This window comes from Abramis brama (assembly GCF_963993115.1).
Source record: "Abramis brama genome assembly, chromosome: 4".
Lineage (NCBI taxonomy): Eukaryota > Metazoa > Chordata > Actinopteri > Cypriniformes > Leuciscidae > Abramis > Abramis brama.
In genome coordinates this window covers 10,181,350-10,195,169 of record NC_139966.1, presented here as the reverse complement: position 1 = coordinate 10,195,169, position 13,820 = coordinate 10,181,350, and the positions used below count along the sequence as shown (strand labels likewise).

The following is a 13,820-nucleotide window of genomic DNA, read 5'->3' as shown; positions in this document are numbered from 1 at the left end:
AGTTATTTTGAAGAATGTCGGTAACCAGACAGTTGTTGATGTTGGTACCCAATGACTTCCATAACTGTCTGGTTACCGACATTCTTCAAAATAACTTTCTTTGTGTTCAGCAGAAGAAAGAAATTCATACAGGTTTGAAACAACATGAGGGTGAGTAAATGATGACACAATTTTCAACTTTGAGGTGAACTATTCCTTTAAGTTCAACTCGCTAAGCTTGAAATCATAAACCTGGAGCAAATTTTACCTGGAGCAAATCCCGGCGCTGCTTTACAACCGCAGATGGAAGACAGTCGAGGGATTCAGTGGAGTTTGGAGAATCGGAAGGCAGCTCCACTGTCGATGTCGATGTAGACGACTCTTCCAGGTCACCTGTCTCGATGCCGGTGTCGATGGAGCATGTAGCAGGCGACCCACCACAGATCTCCTCACAAAGCTCATAAAATATGAGTACTACCCGTCCTTGACCACTTCGACGCCCTGTGTCAACCACATGCCTGTATTTGCTGCGTATATTTTTCAACTTTGCGGTGACTTGGGCTTTTGAGACCATGCTAGCATCGTGAGGGAAATCCTTCTCGGTTAGCTCCCTCGGATACTGTGCCTGAAACGCGTCCGTTATATCACAATATTTAGAGTGACACGACTCCCAGTCAAATTTTTTTTGGAGCTTAGTGGACTTGTAGTCGAGTGTGACTCTAAGTAGTAGTTCGACTTCGTCGTCAGTCCATACGAAAGACTCCACTCTTGCTCTTGCTCTTGAAGTTGTTGCGTTCGCCATCTTCGTCTTCTTCTTCTTGGTTCGTATACAGCGCGCAAGGTTATGCGCATGCTCAAAGTCTTCTTCTCCGTGTATAGTGATTATCTGTGGCAGAATTACAGCGCCCCATACTGGTCTGGCATATATACTACACCGTTTTCAGTCAGTTTCAGTGGTTTCGTGTGTACGCAGATATTTCTTGAGACGACGCCGTGTTTACGGAATTTTTTTTTAGAACGAGGAAAAAAAATGATCGGATAGGGAACGCACCGGCTTCGTGTGGACGTGGCCAAAGTCTTCTGGCCTTATTTCAGAAACTTTAGTTTTTTTTTCAATAACCATGCATAAACATTATTCTCTCAAAAATACAAACATGTTGCTCACATATTATGGTAGCCCTGTTTGTGCTAAATAGAGTGTAATTACACTTTTGCCATTAATATATTTATAAGCAACTGAAAAAGCACAAATGTCAGGGCATGTCAGAACATCTCAAGGACTTCAGACCCCAGAGGGTTAAGTCAGGGGGGAATAAAGGGTTACGGTTTATAGGTGAAGACACTGGGAAGCGCTAAAGGTAAAAATGGGTTCGGAATTGAGACCAAATCCATAACGATTGTTAGACAATAGAATTGGCTTAAGGACAGTGCGAGATGGCAGTAAGAGGACCACACAATAGTGGGACAGGCGAGACTGGGGAGCTGGAACCCTCTTCAATACTGACCCAAGCCGGACCCAGTCACTGAGCCCGAAATGACTCTGAAACCAGAACAATGTAGAGTGTATAGTTGCTGCCCAGTAGTAAAATAAGAAATAAGGAAGGGTAAGCCCACCCTCAAGCTTTGGTTTCTGAAATATTTCTCTACGTATTCTGGCTGGTCCTTTGATAAAAAAAAAAGATCAGATTGTCACGGTTTATGAATGCATTGTTTCCTGCTTGTCTCGTGTTTATGTTGTTACATGTGTGTGGGTGTGTGTGAGTGGGCGTGACCGGCAATCATCATCTATCAGAGCACAGCTGATCTCACTCACGGCGCCAGTTGCAGTTAATCCTCTCATCTTTAAATACTCACCTATTTCTCATCTCCTTTGTCAGATTGTTGTATGAGGTCCTCCGTGCTGCATGTCTGTTTCCGTTCCTGTTCGGCGTTCTCCAGTCTCGTGCTTCATTGTTCCTGTTCAGTGTTTCCCTGTGTATTACTTCATCATGTGGATTTCTCTCCGTCACTCACCAGCGCACTCTACTCACCGTCTCTTCTGTCCTGTACTGACCATCGAAGTCCCTGCACCACCTGCCATCAGCCGGAGCTTCATATTCACTGTTAACAATCTCAATAAAGAGTTTACTTGCATTTGCTTCCTCTCTTTCATCATGACAGAATGATCTGACCCATCGATGGAAGCAGCGAGTAACCCATCTACATGATTGGAGGAATTTCTCAACCGCAGCGTCCGTCGAATGGATTCTCAGGGAAGAACCTCAATGACACGGGTCGCGCTGTACAGGCTTTGGTGGCGCAGGTGTCCGAGCTGACCCAGCAATTCCAACTCCTGCGAGTTCCCGCTGCGCCGCCCACGCCGGCCGTTCTCCCCACACCACCAGAGAGCCCCTCCCAGTCGGAACCCCGCCTACCAGTTCCAGAGTCATATTCCGGTGAACCCAGTTTTTGCAGAGCTTTTCTAACACGATGCTCCATGCATTTTTCTCTCCAACCTAGGACCTTCTACAGTGAACGAGCCAAGGTCACGCTTGTCTTGACGCTGCTGACCTCATCCTTCCTCCTGCGTACAGGAGAATTCATCCCGCCTTCCATGTATCAAAGATTAAGCCCGTGTTTCATTCTCATATTAATCCGCCTGCCCCGGTCCCCCCCCCTGCCGCGACTCTTAGATGGGGAACCCACATATTCGGTTAATCGTATTCTGGACTCAAGATGGAGGGGACGTGGATTTCAGTACTTGGTGGACTGGGAAGGTTACGGTCCGGAGGAGAGAAGTTGGGTGCCTGCTAGAGACATCCTGGATCACTCTCTTATCGATGATTACAATCGACAGGTAAGGGAGTCTGGGGGGACGCAAGGAGGCGTTCCTAGGAGGGGAGGAGGGGAGGAGGGGAGGAGGGGGGGGTGTACTGTCACAGTTTATGAATGGATTGTTTCCTGCTTGTCTCGTGTCATGTCTTGTCTCCTAATTCCCTGTATGGCCTGCTCACTACGAATGGCAATTGCCAAGGGTTCCCAATAACCAATGCAAAAAGCATTTGTCAAAATCAAAGAAATACAAGACTGACGAAGGGTTGGAGGCAGGCAGCCAGTCTAATCTAGACTAAAAACAGATATCTTTGGCCTAGAATACACATAACAAATTATAGACTTCTATAATTCAATGTTAGGCTGCATAGATTAGGTCAGCCGAAACCTGAAACATTTCCCATAAAAATCGTGATGTGCTTGTTAAATCATAAGAAGGATGGCGTCAACGCTAATATTACATACTGAACATATTGGGGAGGAATATAAAAGTTTGCTGAAGCGCAAGAAGTTTACTTGGCTTGTCACCATTCTCAAAAAAATGCATGTTTAGTCTTCAGCAATAACTTTTTGATAACATTGAGTTGATAAAATCAGATTGAAATTTGAGTCTCTTTTTGTAAATTTCAGGATCTTGAGAAGCTGCATAAGCCGAATCGAGCCGAAGAATTTCAAGAGATAATTCTTCTAGCTTCATCCTTCGTTGTCTATTTACACAGTCTGAATATGAAATGACTTGACCCCGAGCATATGCTTTCAAAGATTCCCAAATTGTGGAAGATGAGGTCTCAGGGGTGGTATTTATCTCCAAAGAGATATCTAATTGGGTTTTTAATGAATCACAAAATTCTTTCTCAGAGAGCAGTAAAGAATTAAATCTCCAACTTTGAGAACCAAACATCTTATCCTGAAACTGAAGAGAAAGTGAAAGTGGAGCATGGTCATATATAAGAATGCTGCCATATGAACAGACCCAACAATTTCTTGTCTAAGAAAAAGTAATCATTGCGAGAGTAATTAAGGTGGACATGAGAGAAAAATGAGTATTGTCGTGCTGTGGGATATGAAAAGCGCCATACATCAGCTTGACCACAAGTAGTTTAAAACAAATGAAGTGTAATTGCAGTTTTAGAGGGTTGGGCAGGTTTAGTGGATGAACGGTCTAGAGAAGGGTTCAGAGAACAATTAAAATCACCTCCCATAATAAGATAGTGTGAGTTTAGACCAGAGAGTAGAGATAATATTTTCTGAATAAAAGTTTGGTGCGTATATATTAGCCAGTGTCACGTTTAAACCATAAAGAAGGCCTGAAACAATAACATATCTACCACCGGAATCAACTAAGGTTTGTGAAGGAGAAAACAGAATACACTTATTGATAATAATTGGCACAAATTTAGAATGATAAACTTGTCCAATCCATTTCTTACAAAATCTGGCATGATCTTTAAGTGGGTCTCTTGCAAAAAAACAAAACAATATGAGTATTTAAATGTTCTAAATGTGACATCATCTTGCTGTGTTTGATTACATTGTTTAAACCTTTGACATTCCAACTGGTAGAATGAACACATGAACCCCCTGACTGAGCACTGAGTAAGTTAGTGGACATTGGTTACAACAACAACAAAAAGATAAATGACGAAAACATGAATAGTGTGAGTTTCTTCTGTCTTGACATATCTGAGATTCTGAGATTAAGTGAAAGGAAAGAAAAAAAATAGGCTGCCATTCAAAATCAGTTGTTGATATCAATAATTCAATTGTCACTAGTTGAAATGACTATTCTTGATATCAACAATTGAATTGCTACTAGTAAATCTGAAAATGTATTTCTGATATCAATATAATTTCAGATATCTAAAATGGCTTTCTTACTAGTAACAATCACATTCATAATATCAGAAATTAACATTGTCACTAGTGAAAATGGAATTATTTATATCAAAAATGAACATTGTTACTAGTAGCAATTCAAATGTTGATATCAAGAATAGACATTTCAACTAGTGACAATTGAATTCTTGATATCAAAAATAAAGGTTTTTACTAGTAAGAATCAAAAATTGCCATTGTTACTAGTAGAAATCTAATTCCTGATATCAATAACTATAATTTTAACTAGTGAAAATGTAGTTGTTGATATCAAGAATGCATATCCTGCGAATGATTAAAAGTCAAAACGGCTTGCGATATGCCTATTGCCATTCCAAGGATATAAATTGTTAATATCAAGAATTATAGTTCTCTTACGAGAGTTCTCTCGTACTGCGTCTTAGCTAAGACGCTGTGGGAAAAGTCTCTTTTCACGAATATTGAAGCAAAAAATTATCCTTAATTTTATAATATTTGTAAAACGCATTTGCAGCAGTATACAGCCACAGGCAAGACAGCTCGCTTGCTCATTGGCTGCTCTACGGCAAATGCATAAGCCTATCGAGCGCAGGCTGATGCAACATCAGACCAATGAGGCCACTTCCCGCCGACACGGCGTGGCCTAGCCCTATAAAGGTAGCTCGAAAAGGCTGACTCACTTGATTTTTCATCTCTTCAGCGAAGCTCACGCATCGTTGGATCTCGATAAGAAGCAAGCGTCGTTTGAGTGTAAGCACCTCAGTGGGACGAGCCATCTGAAGCTGCTGGCCTTCGCCGCCTTCCACTGCCGTACCTGCTGCGCTTTCCGGCGCTCATATCCTTTTCCAACTGTTCTTGTGTGTGTGTGTGTGTGTGTGTGTGTGTGTTCGCCCGCGACACACACTCGTAAAAGAGCTTGCGTCTTTTTAAAGATGCCCTCCTGCGGCTCGTGCCGAGCCCCACTCAGCGAGGGAGACCGTCATGTGATCTGTGTCTCCTGTCTGGGTGAAGACCATGCAGCGCTCGCGTTCGCTGACGGCGGCTGCCCTCACTGCGAGCTGATGCCTATGGTGACTCTGAGGACTCGCCTGGCGGTATTCTCCGAGCCTGCACTCCCCGCCGCGTTGCCGCGCCGTAAAAAGCGCCGCTCTCAGCGGATCCCGGAACCCTCTACAACCCGACCGAGCTCGCCGGTGCGCCCGCCTGCTTCACCGGCCTCGCCTGAATCACTTCCTGATGCTCAGCGCCCGCCGTCTGCCGCCACTTCATCAGAGGAAGTCGATTTCAGAGCCGCGTCGGGGGATGAGGACACGTGCTCTCTGTTAGCTTCGGGCAGCGGTGATTGGACAAGCTCCGAGGATCTCGCACTTACTGCTCGTAAGCCTAACAGACGAGCTAACATCGAGAAGGAGCTGATGCGAGTGCTCACGCTGGTCTGCACCAGTACCTCCCTCTCGGACCCGGCTGGATGGTAGCTTTCTTCCGGGTGAGCGTACTTCTCCTGAGTCTAAGCCCGCCCCCTTTCTTCCTGAGCTTCATGAAGAGGTGGCAAAGGCTTGGAACGCTCCCTTCTCAGCACGAACACGTTCGTCTGTTTCACCAGCATTCTCCGCTCTGGATGATGCTAAAAACAGAGGCTACCAGTCACTTCCGCCGGTGGAAAAGGCGATAGCGACGCACCTTTGCCCGCCCTCTGCTGGACGGCGGACGAAACCAGTGTTGCCATCCAAAGCCTGCCGCATGACGTCATCGCTGCTCGCGCGAATCTTTTCCGCTGCTGGGCAGGCTGCGTCTGCACTACAAACCATGGCCACGCTGCAGATTTTCCAGGGTGATCTCCTCCGTAAACTGGACGAGATGGGACCTGATGCAATCTGCCTCGCGGATTTAAGGAGCGCTTCGGATCTCTCCCTTCGCGCTACTAAGTCTGCCGCTCAGGCTATGGGACGAGTTATGGCTTCCGCCACTGTGGCTGAGAGACATCTCTGGCTGACGTTTTCAGACATGGCCGAGTCTGAACGCACCGCGTTCCTCGACGCCCCACTGAATCCCGCTGGCCTCTTTGGATCCTCTGTCAACGAGTTTATAGAGAGATTCGCCGAGGACCAGAAAGCGTTGCAAGCCTTTAAGCACTTCCTGCCAAAGCGCTCCAGTTCTGCAGCGAGTCGTGCTAAACCGACCCAGCGGAGCTCTCAGCCACAGCCCACTCCTCCTGCTGCGTCATCACGACAGCAACGCAGCTCGAGACCCCGCTTTCGCTCTACCAGCCGTCGCCCCGCGCCGCGTGGACCACGGCAGAGGATTGTGGTGAAACCGGAAGCTCCGAACACATCCTAGCACGCCTAGGAAAGCGACGGTGTGCGAGTCCCGCTGCGGCCGGGCTCCCACCCAAGCGCGCCGCTGTTTCAGTCCCAGGAATTGCGACTGTCTCAGCGTCCTATGCAACGCGCAAGCCCGTACAGTTGCCCGCTTGCCTGCACACAAAAGCCGTTTTTACGGCTACCCAGATATATCCCGAAAAGAGTGTATTTTCTGGTGTCCCGGCCACGGCCGATGGTGCTATAAATGTAGTGCTGATGCCCACTATTCAGTGCCCATCCGTACACACAAGCACAGCCCTTCACACAGGGCTCGCGCCCATAAAATCGACTCAGGTCGATCGCGCGCACTACATAGTAAACGTGCCCACTCCTCAGTGCCCACATACACTATGTCACACACGTCATGCGGTTTCTGTAAAAACGAAACCCGTGCACGTTCGTTCTGCTCAGACAGACAACGCGCCAAAAGCAGTAAATGTGCGCACTTCCAGCCCACACTTACTCACAGACGATACGAGTCCCACGGGACTCGCTCAGCCCTCCCTCACTCGGCTAAGCGCCGTAGCGGGGTCGAGGACGAGCGTTCTGCCCGCTGTGATCAGCGCCCCCCCCGCCTCGAATGTCACAGACATAACGCCTATGTTACAGCACACCGAAGCGCTCTCGTTGCCCAGTCAACAGAGTGTGCTTCGTATCCAACCCTTAGCCATTCATGCAGATGCATGGGCAGCGCTTCCAGGGGTTTCGGGATGGGGTGCTAGGTATTATAAAGAGAGGCTACTCGCTACAGTTTTATCGACGCCCTCCCCGCTTTACGGCGCGTGTCGAAACTACGGTGAATTCGGAAGTAGCACACCTACTTCGAGCCGAAATTTTAAAACTGATGAGCAAAGGGGCTCTAGAGCCTGTATCTCAAGCTCAAAGCGAACGGGGGCTGTACAGCAGATACTTTCTGGTGCCCAAGAAAGATGGGGGCTTCAGACCCATACTGGATCTGAGACAGCTGAACAAAGCATTAGTGAAACGCAGTTTCAGAATGCTTACGACCAGGAAAATCCTCGCGCATATTCGCAGAGGAGACTGGTTCATGTCAATAGATCTGAAGGACGCGTATTTTCAAATACAGATAGCGTCACGTCACAGGCAATACTTGAGATTCGCCTTCGAGGGCCAGACATACCAGTATACAGTCCTGCCATTCGGCCTGTCCCTGGCACCTCGCACATTTACGAAGTGCATGGACGCAGCGCTCGCTCCTCTCAGACTCAGAGGCATGCGAGTGCTGAACTATTTGGACGACTGGCTGATTCTGGCTCACTCACGATCAGAGCTCGTGGAACACAGGACCATGTTACTCGATCACCTCGAGAAACTTGGTCTCAGAGTCAACTGGACGAAGAGTTCACTGAACCCCAGTCAAACGATTTCGTTTTTGGGTATAGTTCTGGACTCACAGTCTATGACGGCGCGGCTGTCGTCACGGCGCGCGCTCGGCATTCAGCGCGCAGCAAGATCTCTCCGCTACGGCGCGTCCTTCCCGCTCAAGGCGTTTCAGAAGATGCTAGGTCTCATGGCCTCAGCATCACCAGTTCTTCAGCTGGGCCTGCTCCGCATGCGCCCCTTGCAGTTCTGGCTGAAAGCACGTGTACCGTGCAGAGCGTGGACTTCCGGTCGGCTGCGCCTCAAGGTCAACCAGAGCTGTGTTACAGCTCTAGAACCTTGGACAGCGAACGGCTGGTACCAATCAGGTGCAAGCCTGGGGACTTCCTCGAGAGTGAGAGTGGTGTCGACGGACGCCTCCACCTCGGGATGGGGAGCGCTGCTCGAGGGCAGACCGTTATGTGGCCTGTGGTCAGAACGAGAAAAGCTCCGACATATCAACTGTCTGGAAATGCTGGCAGTGGAAAACACGCTGATGCGTTTTCGTCCCCATATCAAGGACCATCACGTCTTAGTCCGTTCGAACAACATGTCTGTGGTGTCCTACATAATTGTCCTACTCGATTTGGCACCCTCAACCGGAGTTGTGGTCCCTACACGTGTGGGCTCTCAACGGTTACCCGCTGATTTTTCAGTAGGAGTGCTAAATACTATCACTCAGGCTAGAGCACCGTCGACTCGACGGCTCTATGCCTCAAAGTGGTCGGTATTCTCCAGCTGGTGTATAGCTCGGGGATGTTCACCCCTCGACTGTGAGGTGACGGAGGTTCTCTCCTTCCTTCAAGAGCTGTTGGATAAGGGCAGAGCCCCCTCCACGCTCAAAGTATATGTGGCGGCTATCGCAGCGTTCGCTGAAACAACGCTCGGTCAGTCGATAGGAAGGAATGATTTGGTCATCCGCTTCCTCAGGGGAGCTAGGAGACTGAACCCTCCCAGACCCCCATCGGTCCCTGTATGGGACCTCTCTACGGTTCTGGAGGCCATGAAAGGTTCCCCTTTCGAGCCCATCCAGACGATTAGCCTCAGACATCTGTCATTTAAGACAGTGTTCTTGCTGGCTCTTGCTTCAGTGAAGCACATAGGTGACCTGCACGCGCTCTCTGTGAGCCCGTCGTGTTTGGAGTTTGGGCCTAGTGACTCGAGAGTCATACTCAAACCTAGGCACGGTTATGTGCCAAAATCCCTCAACACACCGTTTCGGGCTCAGGTTATATCCCTGTCTGCCCTGCCGGTGTTAGAAGAGGAAGGAGATTTGAGCTCTCTTTGCCCTGTCAGGGCTTTAAGAGCCTATGTGTCTCGCTCTGCTGTCTTCAGACAGACTGAGCAACTGTTTGTCTCGTTCAGTGGACGTTCCAAGGGAATGGCTGTTTCGAAACAAAGCCTATCCAGATGGATAGTTGACGCCATAGCGTTAGCTTACACTTCCAGGGGTCTTCAGTGCCCACTGGGTGTCAGAGCGCACTCCACGAGAGGCGTTGCCTCGTCGTGGGCCTGGTCTAGTGGGATATCCTTACAGGATATATGTATGGCGGCAGGTTGGGCCTCGCCGTCTACATTTATCAGGTTTTATAACCTTGAGGTTCCCGCCTTACAGGCTAAGCTGTTGTCGGTGTAACTGAATCAGTAGTCTGACTTGAACACTGAGAATGCAAGCGCAGTGCGTTGCTAACTATCTTACGGGCAGTATTACGTAAGACCCATATTCCCACATTAGTCAAGGTTTGCCTTGTCTAAGTGATGTCATAATATTGCGTCTGCGGACGCTGCTATATATCGGGACGGAGAGTTCCTCCTCCTGTTCTAGGACTCTCTGTGAGTCCCTCTGGTGATTGTGCACTGTAAATCCTGGGCTTTGCCTCCAGGTTTATGGTTGTTAATCCCTGCACGCACGGCGTCTTCAGGGTTCCTGCAGGTTTCAGTAAGTCAAATTTAAGGCCTTTTTAAGACATTTTAAGACCAAAAAGATTGAAATTTAAGACCTACACGGCGCATAACCAAAAAAAAAAAATTAAAAGAATTCTGAAAAAAATATTTTTATTTCAGTGAATTCAGTAATTGAAAAAGCATTAATTTAATTTACAGACAAAGCAATCACATTAGTAACCTTCCACACCCAACAACATGCCAAATGCCCAAAACCTTAGGCCTAAAATGAAAATAGGCTAAAACAAACTTGCCCTCTAATAGAATATATTTCATCTCATATTTATTTACATTACGAAGCAGCATATTAATAGCCTAATAGAGATTGAACAGGCTCAGAGATTATTTTAGAAAATTGTAGTTTGCATAATATACTCTAAAAACACATAATTATAGCTGATTTTAGTTGATCATAACTAGAGATGAAATGGCATGAACATTTATTTTCACGATTATTATGAAATCAATTTACCGAGTTTGTCGAAACCCCGCAAATAACAAATAAAATTATCAATATGCAAGTTTTGTTTACATAAACATCAAAATACTATTAAAAATGATGGCCAGATTTTAAAGGAGTGTCTTGCAACATGTTATCTACTAATATGTACAAGTTCAAATAAAGTTTTTACAAAAATGGTTTTATAAAAAGATAAACCTCACACATTTCAGCCTTTAAATATTTTTTTTATAAAAAGAATGAGTCAAAAAAGATTAATTACTGACATTTACAATGCACATCCACTTATCTAATATTATTAATAACATTTGGTCTGATTTTCCTGTGGCGTCTGTCGTTGCTAAGCAACCATACAACGCACTCTCCACAGCAACAAGGAAGATGTTGTCCATCTGGCTGCGGGTGGAAAAAAATTGCGCACTGCTTCAATAGCGCTTGCCGCGTGCCCACATTTTAATAAACTTGAGCACGCAAAAAGACGCGGTATGTGAACTGCCTGTTGGCGAGCGACCTCATATCAAGCCCCGGGCTACTGGTAGCACGCGAGCGAGCTCCGCTTTGTAGGCTAACTTGTGTTGTGTTGAAGGCATCACGTGTTCACAGTACTGTGCACTGTGACCGACTGTGACCCGGGGCTGCGTTGCATTCTCAATTATTGGTTCCGCCACTCTTTATATATACTACGTTATTTAATCAAAATAATCGTGGTTGACAAATGAAACTTTTGAGGAAAAATACAATACGGAGAAGTTACATACAGCACAATTTTTAAGACCCAGACATCAAAATTCAAGACTTTTTAAAGACTTTTTAAGGTATTATTTCCACATTAATAAATTCAATGCTTTAAAGGCTTTTTAAGACCCCGCGGGAACCCTGCGTCTTACATTGGGTTCCCGCAGCGTCTTAGCTAAGATGCAGTACGAGAGAACTCTCGCAAGAGAACGTACTCGGTTACTAACGTAACCTCGGTTCTCTCTAGTAGAGGGAACTAGTACTGCGTTCCTTGCCGTGCGTACGATTCACTCTGGTTTGCTTCTTCGATGAAATAAATCAAGTGAGTCAGCCTTTTCGAGCTACCTTTATAGGGCTAGGCCACGCCCGTGTCGGCGGGAAGTGGCCTCATTGGTCTGATGTTGCATCAGCCTGCGCTCAATAGGCTTATGCATTTGCCGTAGAGCAGCCAATGAGCAAGCGAGCCGTCTTGCCTGTGGCTGTATACTGCTGCAAATGCGTTTTACAAATATTATAAAATTAAGGATAATTTTTTGCTTCAATATTCGTGAAAGGAGACTTTTCCCGCAGCGTCTTAGCTAAGACGCAGTACTCGTTCCCTCTACTAGAGAGAACCGAGGTTACGTTAGTAACCGAGTACGTTTTTACTAGTTGAAATTCAATTGCTAATATCAAGAATTATAGTTTTTACTAGTTAAAATTCAATTGTTGATATCAAGAATGAACATTTTTACTAGTTGAAATTGAATTGTTGATATCAAGGATTCATATCCTGGAAATGAATAAAAGTTAAAACGGCTTGCCATACTTGCAGGAGTTCATGTGGAGTAGCATTTACTGAAGTGCACTCAAACTCAGCTCCTCAAGGGCCACCGCCCTGCAGAGTTTAGCTCCACCCGAATTAAACACATCTGATCCAGCTAATCATCCAGTTTGATCATCCTGATCCAGTTTTGGAGCTGGTTGGATTTAAACTCTGCAGGACAGTGACCCTCCAGGAGCTCAGTTTGAGACCACTGATATACTGTGAACGGAGACGCTCTGACACACTGAAAACACAGGATCATGAGTTGCTCGTGTGTAAATGAATACAGTGCCATGCTTCACCCTGAAACACAGAGCATGTCAGTGTTAGGTTTATTGACTAGTTTTGGCCACTAGAGGCCCTCATTGGGTTTCATTTCAGTTTCCCACCATCGTATCATGTGTTATTGTTCTCACCTGTGCCTCGTTTCCTGTGAGTGTATTTAAGGCTACGTCTACATTAATCCGGATACAATCCCTCTCTGGAATGAGATGGACTTTGGCCTTAGATGGAGGAGCTGAACACGCAGCAACATTGAAAGCTCGAGTCCTGACTGTTCTGGTAGTGGTGATCTAGTAGTGTATATTGTCTCTGATCTATTACCCACAGTAGATGGCGGTAATGCTCTTTTTAAGAATGCGAACCGCCAAATAAGCACAAAGAAGAAGAAGAAGAAGAAGAAGAAGAATCCGGATACATTTAAAAACGTCGTTTTCGTTTATAAATGCTCTCCGTCCACACTAGTATCCGGACGTTTCAGTGTGGATGAGAAACTTTGGAAAACGCCTGAAAACGCTAAATTCACCCTACAGCACATGCGTAAAACCCCACAAAAGATTACTAATATGATTCAGATGGAAAATAAATAATGAAGTTATCGCGCAATTCTTCTGACAGGATAATTTTATTTAGTAAAATATCTCACAATTCACTGATCCAGTCCAGGTCGCACGCAGTCACCATATGTTTGGTCTAAAATGCTCTCATGTATTGCCGCAGGACAGCAAATGAGAGTAAATTCATCTTTGCAGGACTGTGATATGAAGAGTGTGCAATGTAGAATATTTTTAGCAGCAGTGTGAAAGTAAATATCACATAAGAGGCACAATACTGGGATAAACATGAATATCTATTGGTACAATATGTGTCACATGACTAAATTTACAGCATCATTTTTAAATACCACCGGTTTCACAGTCCACACTACAACGCGAAAACGGCGTTTTCAAATGTATCCACTTTGGAGTGCGTTTTCAAAAAGCTTCGTTTTCATTAATAAAAACGCAGTCTCAGTGTGGACGGAAGGACAAAATGAAGAGAAAAATATACGTTTTCAAACGAAAACGTATTAGTGTGGACATGGCATAAGTAGCTCTGTTCCTCTGTTTTTTGCTTAGTGTTTAATATGTTGAGACCAACCTCTCCAGTCTTTGGTAAATGCCTCCTATGAATTTATATGGATTTATTTGCTCTATGTGATTTTCTGACATTT

At 45.9% G+C, this 13,820-nt stretch overlaps 1 protein-coding gene across 1 annotated transcript in view; it reads right to left on the bottom strand.

Annotated features, from left to right (window-relative positions):
• Positions 1 to 13,820, bottom strand: part of LOC311081642 (protein NLRC3-like) — an 81,676-nt gene that overhangs the window by 51,507 nt on the left and 16,349 nt on the right. The gene's annotated exons all lie outside the window — the stretch shown is intronic.